The following is an 11,776-nucleotide window of genomic DNA, read 5'->3' on the forward strand; positions in this document are numbered from 1 at the left end:
CGTGGATCCAGTTCTGCTTTTTCAAAGCCCAATGTTCCTCACATAATAGCAATGCATTCTTCAACCGGTCAACTGCCCCCAACACCTGAGCTCTCTGTTGTACACAACTCAACCAGGCCTGGGAGAAAGCAGGTGCAAATTTCACTTACTCAGTAACAACACATCCCGCCTGATTCTTCTGCTGGGCTAGTTCTCAAGTCATCTTTTCCTAAGCTTTCATTCGGCTCTACCACACGTACCCAGGCTGGGTAAAATACTTTACCAGGTTTTTTTTTTTTTTTTTTTTAGACGGAGTTTCACTCTGTCACCCAGGCTGGAGTGCAGTGATGCCATCTCAGCTCACTGCAACCTCTGCCTCCCGGGTTCAAACAATTCTCCTGCTTCAGCCTCCCAAGTAGCTGGGACTACAGGCGTGCCACCACACCCAGCTAATTTTTGTATTTTTGGTAAAGATGGGGTTTCACCATATTGGCCAGGCTGGTCTCAAACTCCTGACCTCGTGATCCACCCGCCTCTGCCTCCCAAAGTGCTGGGATTACAGGCCTGAGTCACTGCACCTGCCCTACTTTACCAGTTTTATTCCTGAATTAAACCTGTTATTACTATCAATAATGTCAATCAGTGCCATTTCATTCACCGTATGACACACACACACAAAGCACTTCATACTCGCTCCACCTATCTGCTTTTCTGCAATGGCCACAGTGTTCCCCATCTTACATGAGAGGCACAGACAAAGACAATGACTTCTCCAAGGTTCTGTAATTCACAATCAGTGGCAGAACCAACATGCCCAACCAGGTCTGGCCAAAGCCTGTGTTTCAGCCACACCACCTGGTTGCTGCCCCGAAGGTTCATTGGGCAAGTAACAGATCACTCCGATGGCAGAGGCTTCAGAAATGCCTTCCACCATGGTACAAGGGACGGTTCGCTCTCAGGAGGGGAGGCAGGGGTGGGAATCAGCACACAGTTCCGCTAGGTTTCTCATGCAGGGCACAGACTACGTATTTTGTGCCTTGCTTTGCAGGTGAAATGTCTCCTGCCCCCTGTACAACAGCTTTCTTTGTCCTCTCCACATAAAAGTACAACTGAGTTCCTCAGGGGCAGGCAGTGATCACTGCCCTGTGCCACACCTGACTGATGTCCAAACAGGCGGACACACAGGCTCTTCTCTTATGGCCCAGGCTGCCCCCATCTGCTAAGCATCGAAAACTACACACAGGATTGGCAGAACATGAATGACATGGAGGTGACTGCTTTATCTCTGTTGAAAACTTACTGCACTATACTAAAAAAGAGAATTCAGGAAAAGCTGAGCATTTGAGCCTGGCTGGCTGTAATCTTCAGCTGCTGAGAAAGCCTCAGCTGCTCGGTTCCACTTTGGAAATCCAACTCCTCCCTCAAAGTCCAACTCAAGTACATCTCCTCTGCGATACCCGCCCCCTTCCTCCCTTTCACAAGCATGTGTTCTCTCTGCAGTCCCAGAGCATTCTATCGTCACCTCTGGAGCCACACTGTCCCAGCCTACAGCCAGCTCAGTGCACAGCTGCCTCTCCCTGTGTGTACCTGCAGGCCCCACCTGGGCTGGAAGGCTGCCTCCTTCTCCTCCACACAGAGGTGGCACTCAGGAACTACTGAAGGAGGGAGGGAGTGGATGAGGAAGATCACCCAAGGGCCACAGGGAGTGGCCTGCAGCTCCCAGCAGGAACAGCCCCTGCCCTGCCAATCCGGAGGTGCTGGCTCTGTTCTCAGCAGGGCCGCTAAAAGCTCCGTTATAACAGCTCTAGGCCACAACGGTCAACTTGGTGTCAGGCCCTAGAGACACCAAAACTCCTAACAAATAAAGAGGCCGCGTATGCAGCTTGCTGGTTAAAAGCACAGGCTTTGGAGTCAGAGCTTCAATTCCACTTATTCCTTGAGCAAGTTACTCAATGTATCAATCTCATTTTGTCACTGGCAAAATGAGGACATTATCTGCCACACAGTGTTGCTGAAAAAGTTAAGAGAGGTGACAGACGCAAAGTGCTTGGCACTTACTTACTCTTACTGGTTTATTACAAAGAAGAGAACACAGGAACAGCCAAATGTAAGAGACGCACAGGGCACACCACGGGGCAGAGAGGTCGGGGCTCCCATGCCGTCCCTGGAAGTGCCGCCGTCCCTGGAAGTTCCACCTCCCCAGCACCAAATGAGTTCACCAAACCAGAAGCTCTCCAAACCCAATATTTAGAGGGTTTTATGGAGTTTTCATAACATAGACATGATTAAGTCATTGGCTACTCGTGACTAGCTCAATCTCCAGCCTGTCTCGTCTCCCCTCCCAGAGGTAGGGGTGGGGCTGATATGTCCAACTCTTTACTCATGACTCATCTTTCTGGCAACCAGCCCTAATCCTGAACCTGTCCAGGGGCCCGAAGCCACCTGTCATCTCATCATACAAAAGACACTCCTAACACCCCAGAGATTCCAAAAGTCTTAGAAGCTCTTGTGTCAGGTATTGAAACCTAAGACCAAATATTATAACCAATGATGTTCCTATCACTCAGGAAATTACAAGCGTTTTAGAAGCTCTGGGCCAAAAACCGGGAAGAATACTAAATACATACACTATTGTACTATGTAGCCCACATCACAATAATTTTTTTTTTTTGAGAGAGTCTACCTCTGTTGCCCAGGTTGGAGTACAGTGGTGCAATCTCAGCTCACTGCAACCTCCACCTCCCAGGTTCAAGCAATTCTTGTGCCTCACCCTCCTGAGTAGCTGGGACTACAGGTGTGCGACACTACAACTGACTAATTTTTGTATTTTTTAGTAGAGACGGGGTTTCACTGTGTTGGCCAGGCTGGCCTTCAACACCTGGCCTCAAGTGATCTTCCTGCCTCGGCCTCCCAAAAATCTGGGATAAGTCACAAGCCACCATGCCTGGCCTCACCACCACAATAATTATACTGAGAGGATGGGGGAGAAAAACGTGGGCGCCGGGCGCGGTGGCTCAAGCCTGTAATCCCAGCACTTTGGGAGGCCGAGACGGGCAGATCACGAGGTCAGGAGATCGAGACCATCCTGGCTAACACGGTGAAACCCCGTCTCTACTAAAAAATTCAAAAAACTAGCCGGGCGACGTGGCGGGCTCCTGTAGTCCCAGCTACTTGGGAGGCTGAGGCAGGAGAATGGCGTAAACCCGGGAGGCGGAGCTTGCAGTGAGCTGAGATCCGGCCACTGCACTCCAGCCTGGGAGACAGAGCAAGACTCCGCCTCAAAAAAAAAAAAAAAAAAAAAAAAAAAACCTGGGCAACAGGAGCAGGGGGGAGGGTAAGCAACCTGAATCCTTGTCTTCCACAGTAGGACATCTCCCTGTCTTTCACACAATCTAGAAGCACCAGCTAAAACATAAACATAGTAACCTCCAAGGAGCAGGGATCAGGGTGAAGAAGGGTAAGGTAGGGGATTGCTGGGTTTTGTTCTAAGCCTTGTTAATTTCTGATTCTTAGAGCTGTATGCCTGTACACCTTTGCTAAAAATGAGTATTTACCTGTAATCCCAGCACTTTGGGAAGCCAAGGTGGGCGGATCACGAAGTCAGGAGATGGAGACCATCCTGGCTAACACGGTGAAACCTCGTCTCTACTAAAAATACCAAATATTAGCCGGACGTGGTGGCGGGCGCCTGTAGTCCCAGCTACTCAGGAGGCTGAGGCAGGTGAATGGTGTGAACCTGGGAGGCAGAGCTTGCAATGAGCTGAGACCACGCCACTGCACTCCAGCCTGGGTGACAGAGCGAGACTCCGTCTCAAAAAAAAAAAAAAGAGAGAGAGAGAATTTAATGTTTAAACAAAATCTGATACTTGACCAACAACAATGGTATATTAAGTGATATGGTTTTTTGTTTTTGTTTGAGAGAGGGCCTTGCTCTGTTGCCCAGGCTGGAGTGCCGTGGTGCAATTCTAACTTACTGCAGCCTCAAATTATTGGGATCAGGTGATCAACTTCCTGAGCAGCTAGAACCAAAAGTGTGCACCACCACGCCCAGCACTTTTTTTTTTTTGGTAGAGGTGGAAGTCTCGCTATGTTGCTGGTCTTAAACTCCTGACCTCAGTGGATCCTACTGCCTCAGCCTCCCTAAGTGCTGGGATTACAGATGTGAGCCACCACACCAGGCTCAAGTGGTGTATCTAAAATTTTTTGGAATCCAACCACTTTGAAAATGTATGGAGAGCTATAAATAGTCTCCCCATAAACACACATGGATGCATATACACAAAATTGTTGCACAGGATTTTGGGGACTTCATAAATTTCTGAAAGCCAGGTTAAAAACCTTAGGATTATAGATTCTGGTTTCTCTTTTTTTTTTTTTTCCTTTTCTTTGTTGTTTTTCTTTTTTTTGAGACAGAGTCTCACTCTGTCGTCCAAGCTGGAGTGCAGGGGCCTGATCTCAACTCACTGCAAGCTCCGCCTCCCATGCATTCTCCTCCCTCAGCCTCCCGAGTAGCTGGGACTACAGGTGCCCGCCACCTCGCCCGGCTAATTTTTTGTATTTTTAGTAGAGGCAGGGTTTCACCATAGCCAGGATGGTCTCAATCTCCTGACCTCGTGATCTGCCCTCCTTGGCCTACCAAAGTCTGGGATTACAGGCGTGAGCCACCGCGCCTGGCCCTAGATTCTGGTTTATTAAAGGAAATGTATTTCAAGTCAGAGCTTGTCATTTATTGCATAGGAAAATAAAAACTTAGTTAAAAAAATCAAAAACACCCACATGATAAAATGAGGTCCTGCTTGGTTTTAAACTACTTGGTGACCATCAGTTGTTTTCTTGACCACGGGATGCACCTAATTCCTAACTATGAATAAAGGTGCAAACATTGTTTATTGGGCTTTTGGCTTCAGCCTTGAAACAATCAGATTCTCTCAAACTCAAGAATGTGAATCGCTGTTGGGTTGATGCAGCTGTTTGCATTCTAGAAATGGACCTGGAATCATGTACTTTTCGCCCATGAAGAGTCCTTTGTGTAAAACTTGAAAAGGCAAGGTCCCAAATTCCCCATATGGGTGTTTCTTCCAGTAGAGGAATTACTCTAATGACTTCTTAGCAAAACTTACATAATCAGAGCAGGCCATCAAAATACTCCAAAACACAAAGTTTAGCTCCGTTTCTGATGGACCTCTCTCCACTGCTATGAATCTCACCAACAGCCTCACATCAAGTCAGAGGAATGGTTTTTTCATTTAAGAAGGATCTTCCTGGCTGGGTGCGGTGGCTCACGCCTGTAATCCCAGCACTTTGGGAGGCCAAGGTGGGCGGATCATGAGGTAAGGAGTTTGTGACCAGCTTGGCCAACAAAGTGAAACCCCGTCTCTACTAAAAATACAAAAATTAGCCGAGCTTGGTGGCACGTGCCTGTAGTCCCAGCTACTCAGGAGACTGAGGCAGGAGAACTGCTTGAACCCGGGAGGTGGAAGTTGTGGTGAGCCAAGATCGTGCCACTGCACTCCAGCCCGGGCAAGAGAATGAGACTCCGTCTCAGAAAAAAAAAAAGAGGGATCTTCACGTTCCTGCCAATTTGCAAAAAAAAAAAAAAAAAAAATTGGTATCTCTTAACCAGAGACAATGAAAAGCACCTCCCAGGCTGCTGTAGTAAGTGGATCGGTAACTGTGGTGGGAGATTCCAACCCCCTAGACCTGTGACTATGTCACACAGCAAAAGAGCTTTGCCACAGGAGGAGTATCCTGGGCTATCCAGGGAGGTCCAATCTAATCCCATGAGCCTCTAAGAGCATAGAACTGGCCAGGCACGGTGGCTCACGCCTGTAATCTCCACACTTTGGGAGACTAAGGCGAGTGGATCACGAGATCAAGAGATGGAGACCATCCTGGCTAAAATGGTGAAACCCCATCTCTACTAAAAATATAAAAATTAGTCGGGCGTCATGGCGGGCATCTGTAGTCCCAGCTACTCAGGAGACTGAAGCAGGAGAATCACTTAAACCCGGGAGGTAGAAGTTGCAGTGAGCTGAGATCATGCCACCGCACTTCAGCCTGGGCAACAGTGCAAGACTCCATCTCAAAAAAAATTTTTTAAATAGGGCATAGAACTTTCTCCGAGTGGAAGAAGAGAAATGCACACACGGGAACTGGAGAGCCTGACCAGGTCCCTGGCCTAGCTAGTCCTGAGCTGATGGGAGCACATGCAAAGACCAGATAGAGGCCTCAGGAGCTGAGGGCAGCTCCCAACAGATGGCCGGCAAGGGAACAGACACCTCAGTCCTGCAACCACAAGGAACTATATTTGGCCAAAAGCACTTGGAAACTGTTCTATAGTGAGGAATGCAGCCCAGCCCACGTGGTGATTTTTGCCCAGTGACACCCACGTCAGACCTCTGCCCCACAGAACTGTGAGATGATACAATTTCGATTGTTTTAAGCCACTAAATTTGTGGAAATGTGGTAAAGCAGCAACAGAAATGAATACAGTGATTTACGTGGAAACCCCTAGAAGAGTGTCTGGCACGGTGTTGACACGTGACAAGCGTTTCCTGATTTCCTTACATCGCAAGGCAAGGCTGGCCACACTCCATCCAAAACAATAGATGATAGACTTGTTCTGACAAAACAGATTCAGTGAATTATAAATGGCCCAGAACACCTACAGATTTTAGGTTTCAGGTCAGTGATTGCCTTTCCTTTCACTTAGAAACCTCCCAATGCTCATCTTACTGATAAACTCTAAGTACCATGCAGGAGACTAAACACCAGACAAACCCAGCCCCAGATGTCCCGAGGGAGCCCATCCCAGCACTCACTCCGTTGCACTGAAATGATGTCCAGGTCAGTTGATCCCACTAGAACAAGAACTCCAGCTCTCCATGTGTGAGTCACCAGTGCTGCCTCTGCATCTCTGCTTCTAGGATGGTGCTTCTGCACTTCACAGGAAATCTGTATCAATGTTTGTCAACACTATGTATGACAGTGTCACTTAATATCTACACAGAAAACATCAATTCTCTGAGGACCAGGGCTGGGTTTATTAGCCTTTGTACTCCCACTGCCACTGTCTGGGACATCAGAGGCACTCGGTAGAAGTAGGTGAAGAGAAAGAAAAGGCAGAGGAGAGAGGAAAGCAGGACCAACACTGCAGACACAGATTCTGAGGTGGCTGGAGGACAGACAGTGCAGAGAAACTTCCTGGATGCTGGAATGGGGTTCACTGTGATACCTGCTGCTGGATTTCAAATGTCAAAGGTGATGCTTTGCTGACCTTGACCTCTGACTGCCCTTCAGCTTTCCCAACCTCAAGACAGGGCACTTAGAAACTGCAATGTCAAGAAATTATGCTTCATTAAAGCATGGGAATGTTATTTATATGGATGTTCATTACTTCATTTTTTACGTGGGAATGTAAATAATTGAAGAGATTGTTAAAGACTAAATCATGCACATTCAATAACTTTGTAAAATATTAATGATACCTGAAACACAAATATTGATGTTCCCCAAAAATGATAAAATATAAAACAATACTGGCCAATTAAAGATAGAAAACAATCCTAATGAAGCTCCCCAACAGACACATTAAAACTTCTCTGTACATTAAACACTTGGGATTTCAAAGGAAAACCCAGATTCATTCCATTCTTAAATACAGTGTTTTTGTTTTGTTTTGTTTTGTTTTAATCTTAGGTAATACAATATTTCATTTAAAATTTACAAAATTCCATTACATTCATGATTTCATTTGATCCTCAAAACAATCTCCTGAGTTAGGCAGAATAGATATTATTAACAACTAACTCCATTTTATAGGTAAGGGAACTGAAGTTCAGAAAGTATTTGGACTTAACAAAAGCTTTAATAGGGCCACATATCGAAACCAAATCCTCTGCTCAAAAGAACTAGAGTAAGTTTTTTGTATTTTTAGTGGAGATGGGGTCTCACCGTGTTAGCCAGGATGGTCTCCATCTTCTAACCTCGTGATCTGCCTGCCTTGCCCTCCCAAAGTGTTGGGATTACAGGTGTGAGCCACCACACTCGGCCACAAGTGGTAATTTTAAACTATGCTTCAAACCATTACACAAAGCCAAGTACATCTACTCAAGGCACTCTCAAATTTCCATTTATTCCCATTTTACTCAACCAAATAAAATGTTAAATTAGAACATATTTCACATGACACTTAAAAGGTCAACAAACTGCTCCTGAAAAGTTCTGAGCTCAACAACTCCATTAATGAGAAAAAAACAAACCAACTGGATATAGTGAAGATGCTGCACATAAAACACAATTGTGAAGAATATGCAAGATATTGCCAAAAAGCTGCTTAAGCTTTCATCATAGATACTTGTCCTTAACTCCGAGATAAAGTATATACTCATGTAACTAAACTCGTTTAAAAGGAAAAAAAGGGGAAGAAGAAAAAGAATTTCCATTTTAGAATCCACATTTTCAAAGGCCTCCATTACTTACACCATTGCCGGGAAGAGAATTTTTCTCTGCTATATTTGCTTGAAAGAATTAAAGGTGTAGGGCAAAGATTCTTGGAACTTATGTAGTTTGCCATCCTCAAAAGTAAGAAAAATGAAGCCCAGAAGAGAAGGCCTTCCAGGAAAATTCCAGAGCCGGAGGTAGACCCAGTACATTGTTTTTGTTTTTGTTTTGAGACGAAGTCTCACTCTATGGCCCAGGCTGGAGTGCAGTGGAGCCATTTCGACTCACTGCAACCTCCGCCTCCTCGGTTCAAGCTATTTCCTGCCTCAGCCTCCTGAGTAGCTGCGATTACAGGCGCCCACCACCACGCCCAAGTAATTTTTGTATTTTTAGTAGAGACAGGGTTTCATCATGTTGGCCAGGTTGGTCTCGAGCTCCTGACCTCAAGTGATCCGCCTGCCTAGACCTCCCAAAGTCCTGGGATTACAGGCGTGAGCCACAGCGCCCGGCAGACCTGGTAAGTTTTAATCAAGTACTCCGAACTATGCAACAAACACTAGGAACTAATAGAAAAAAAAATTAATCTAAAAGCCCTCTGGAGAGTCAAAGAATTGCAGATTTAAAATAGCATGAATACTTGGATTCATGGTATTGAAAAAGGACCTCGCATTTACCCTCATGTACAAACTGCCTGCCCACCTCTATCAGAGCATTTTTCAAGCTGTGCTACAGTTAACTATGTACTACCCAAAGCCAATCTGTCCCTGCAGATCATAAGCTCTTAAAGACCAGGACTTCAGGAGAACAAGCAAAACTTCAGAGAGAAGGGAGCCACCGAAGCAGAGTTCATAGCAATGGGTCCGCAGGAGCTGATGACTGGAGGTGCGCGTAGTGTTGGGGTCTGGGACAGTGGAGGGCAGAGAAGGCAAAAGGGTCTGCATGACACGCTACAGGGCTAGGAGCCACAGCTGCGGTGATTAGTTCAGTTTTCTCTTGTATGCCTGTTATTTATACACCATCTCTTGTTCAGAAAGAACTTCAGGTTGAGTATTTGGACTCCTTGAACCTTCTGCTGTTTGTCTCCGGGACGTTTAACACTCTTAAAAGGGGGAAACTGTCTAGTTTGATTTTGCTTCCTGGGACATTACAGGTTTTTCAAAAGTTTGATGAAAGCATTCACTAAGGAGTGATTCCACTTTCTTTGGTGGCTGAGAAATACAGCGTCTGAGGGGCAGCATCAGGTCTTCCCATCAAGCTGAGGTCGGAGTCTCCCCACCCATGGACCTCACCCTGGCTCTCTCCTCATAAATCTGACCTCTAGCTGTAACTGCCTTGGCCTCATTCCCTGCGTGTGGATGCTCCTGCCTGAAACGCATTTTCCGGCCCGCCAAATTTTGGGGAGAGTTTCTACCACTCTCCAGGCGCTGAGAGCTACAAAGTTTAATCTGGCTTTCCAGATTTTTTTTTCTTCCCATTACTAACGGAAGAAATCAAGAAGCGCCAGGCAGAAGGGCCCTGCTTCCTCCAATCAGAGCTCAGCCCGGGGCCAGAGCTGGAAGCGCGGCGGTGGGACGCGGTGACAGCCCCTCGCCCCCCCCCCGGACGCGCCAGCCAGGGCAGAGGTCTGTGCGGCCGCTGCGCGACAGCTTCGGGCGCGCGCCTCTCGCTTCCTCCCGCCCGGCATGTGAGAGGATAAATCACGGGTTGGGGGCAGTGCGCCCCGACCAACAGCGCCCCCAGGGCACAGACAACCACTACACCCGCGTCCCAGGTGGGGTCGACCCAGACGAGCCACGGGGCGGCGCACAGCCCCACTAGCAGGGCGGCCAGGACCCACGCGCGCGGGTCCACGCAGCCACCTATACAGGTGACAAAACACTCAGGAAGCCGTCATGCGGGCCGGGAAAGAGCCCCCACCCAGAGTCATGGACTCCCTCGTTCGAGGGTCCGCGCAGTCCCTTCGGTGATAGCCAAGCAGTCTCGCTGCGAGGGAGGGCGGGGAGGGCGATGGAGTGTCCCACTCGCGGTGACCCGGACCCGTCCCACGAGTGGGTCCTCGCAGGACGCCCTCTGCCGCACACGGGGACCAGCCACGCCGCGGGGGTACCGGGCAGAAGTCAGCGCCCGGGTCCATGCAGTCCCCTCCGCGGCAGACGCGGGGAGCCGGGGAGCAGTGGGGACCGGCCCCCACCCGCAGGGCGACCGGGACCACCGCGCGGGCCCACGCGGTGTCGCAGGAGGCGCGAAGCCCCCGGTGGCACCAGAGGCCGAGACAAAGCCCAGGCGCACGGACCCCGGATCCCGACCCCGGACCCTAAGGAGCCCAGCTCGAAGCAGCCACGCCTGGGGCAGAGACCCCCGCCCGGTCCGGAGACCCGGTAGCCGGTCGCGCCGTCTCACCTCAGGCCGCCGCCTCGCAGCCCTCGCTCCTAGCCGCGGCGCCTGGGCCGACTGGAGGGCAGCTGAGCAGCCGACAGAGCCGCGGCAGCCTCAACAATGAAGCCCCGGGGCGGGGCCGCAGCCTCCGATTCAGCCCGTGTTCCCCGCTCAGGATCACTGAGCTGCAGCTGGCGCTGGGCTGCCGCGGGGACACACACACAGCGCAGGCCACACGGCCCAGACCGCCGCCCCGCCCCCAGTGGAGCCGGGCGCCCAGGGCCCGCCCCCCGGCCAATGGGGAGCGAGCTGCGCGGAGAGGGCGGGGCCTGGGGAACAAAGGGAAGTTGGGAGGGGGCGGCGCTGGGACTGGGCGTGCGGGGTCCCTCGGGAGGACCGGACCCTAGAGCTGGCCGGATTCTGGCCTTCTAGAAGACCCAGCTAAACGTCCACTTGGAGTCTGCTCTACGGGACGCGCTCATCTCAAGCCCAGAACTCAGGCTTTTAGGGCAGAGAGCGAGATACAGGCTTGCTTTACAAAAAGGGAAACTGAGGTCCAAGGAATAGGATTGCCTGCTGCCCAAAGTCACCTAGTCCCATTCACTCGTTCACCTTGTCATTCAGCAAACATTTGGAAGCACGTATGGTGGGCGTTAGGAGTGAAGTAGGGCCGGGCACGGTTACTCGCGCCTGTAATCTCAGCACTTTGTGGGGCCGAGGCAGGTGGATCACTTGAGGCCAGGAGTTGGAAACCAGCCTGGCCAACAAGATGAAACCCCGTCTCTACTAAAAAGACAAAAACTTAGCCGATCGTGGTGGCACGTACCTGTGGTCCCAGCTACTGGGGAGGCTGAGGGAGGAGAATCGTTTGAACCCGGGAGGTGGAAGTTGCAGTGAGCTGAGATTGTGCCACTGCGTGCACTCCAGCCTGGGCGACAGAGTGAGACTCTGTCTCCAAAAAAAAAAAGAAAATTAATAG

The 11,776-nt window shown here is 49.5% G+C and overlaps 1 protein-coding gene across 7 annotated transcripts in view; it reads right to left on the minus strand.

Annotated features, from left to right (window-relative positions):
- LOC144329480 (SH3 domain and tetratricopeptide repeat-containing protein 1-like) overlaps positions 1–11,058 on the minus strand; it is a 65,356-nt gene extending 54,298 nt beyond the window's left edge. For 2 of the 7 annotated variants that reach the window (XM_077953645.1, XM_077953644.1), the window contains exon 1: positions 10,822–11,058. The gene's annotated coding sequence lies outside the window, so the exon portion shown is untranslated. Of the gene's footprint in view, positions 1–6,800; positions 6,918–10,821 lie in introns of those variants that run through there. The other 5 variants (XM_077953640.1, XM_077953626.1, XM_077953627.1 and 2 more) reach the window with 3 other exon arrangements.
- Between the last annotated feature and the right edge of the window lie 718 nt (positions 11,059–11,776).

The sequence above is a fragment of the Macaca mulatta genome, chromosome 11 (genome assembly GCF_049350105.2).
Source record: "Macaca mulatta isolate MMU2019108-1 chromosome 11, T2T-MMU8v2.0, whole genome shotgun sequence".
NCBI classification, from domain to species: Eukaryota; Metazoa; Chordata; class Mammalia; order Primates; family Cercopithecidae; genus Macaca; species Macaca mulatta.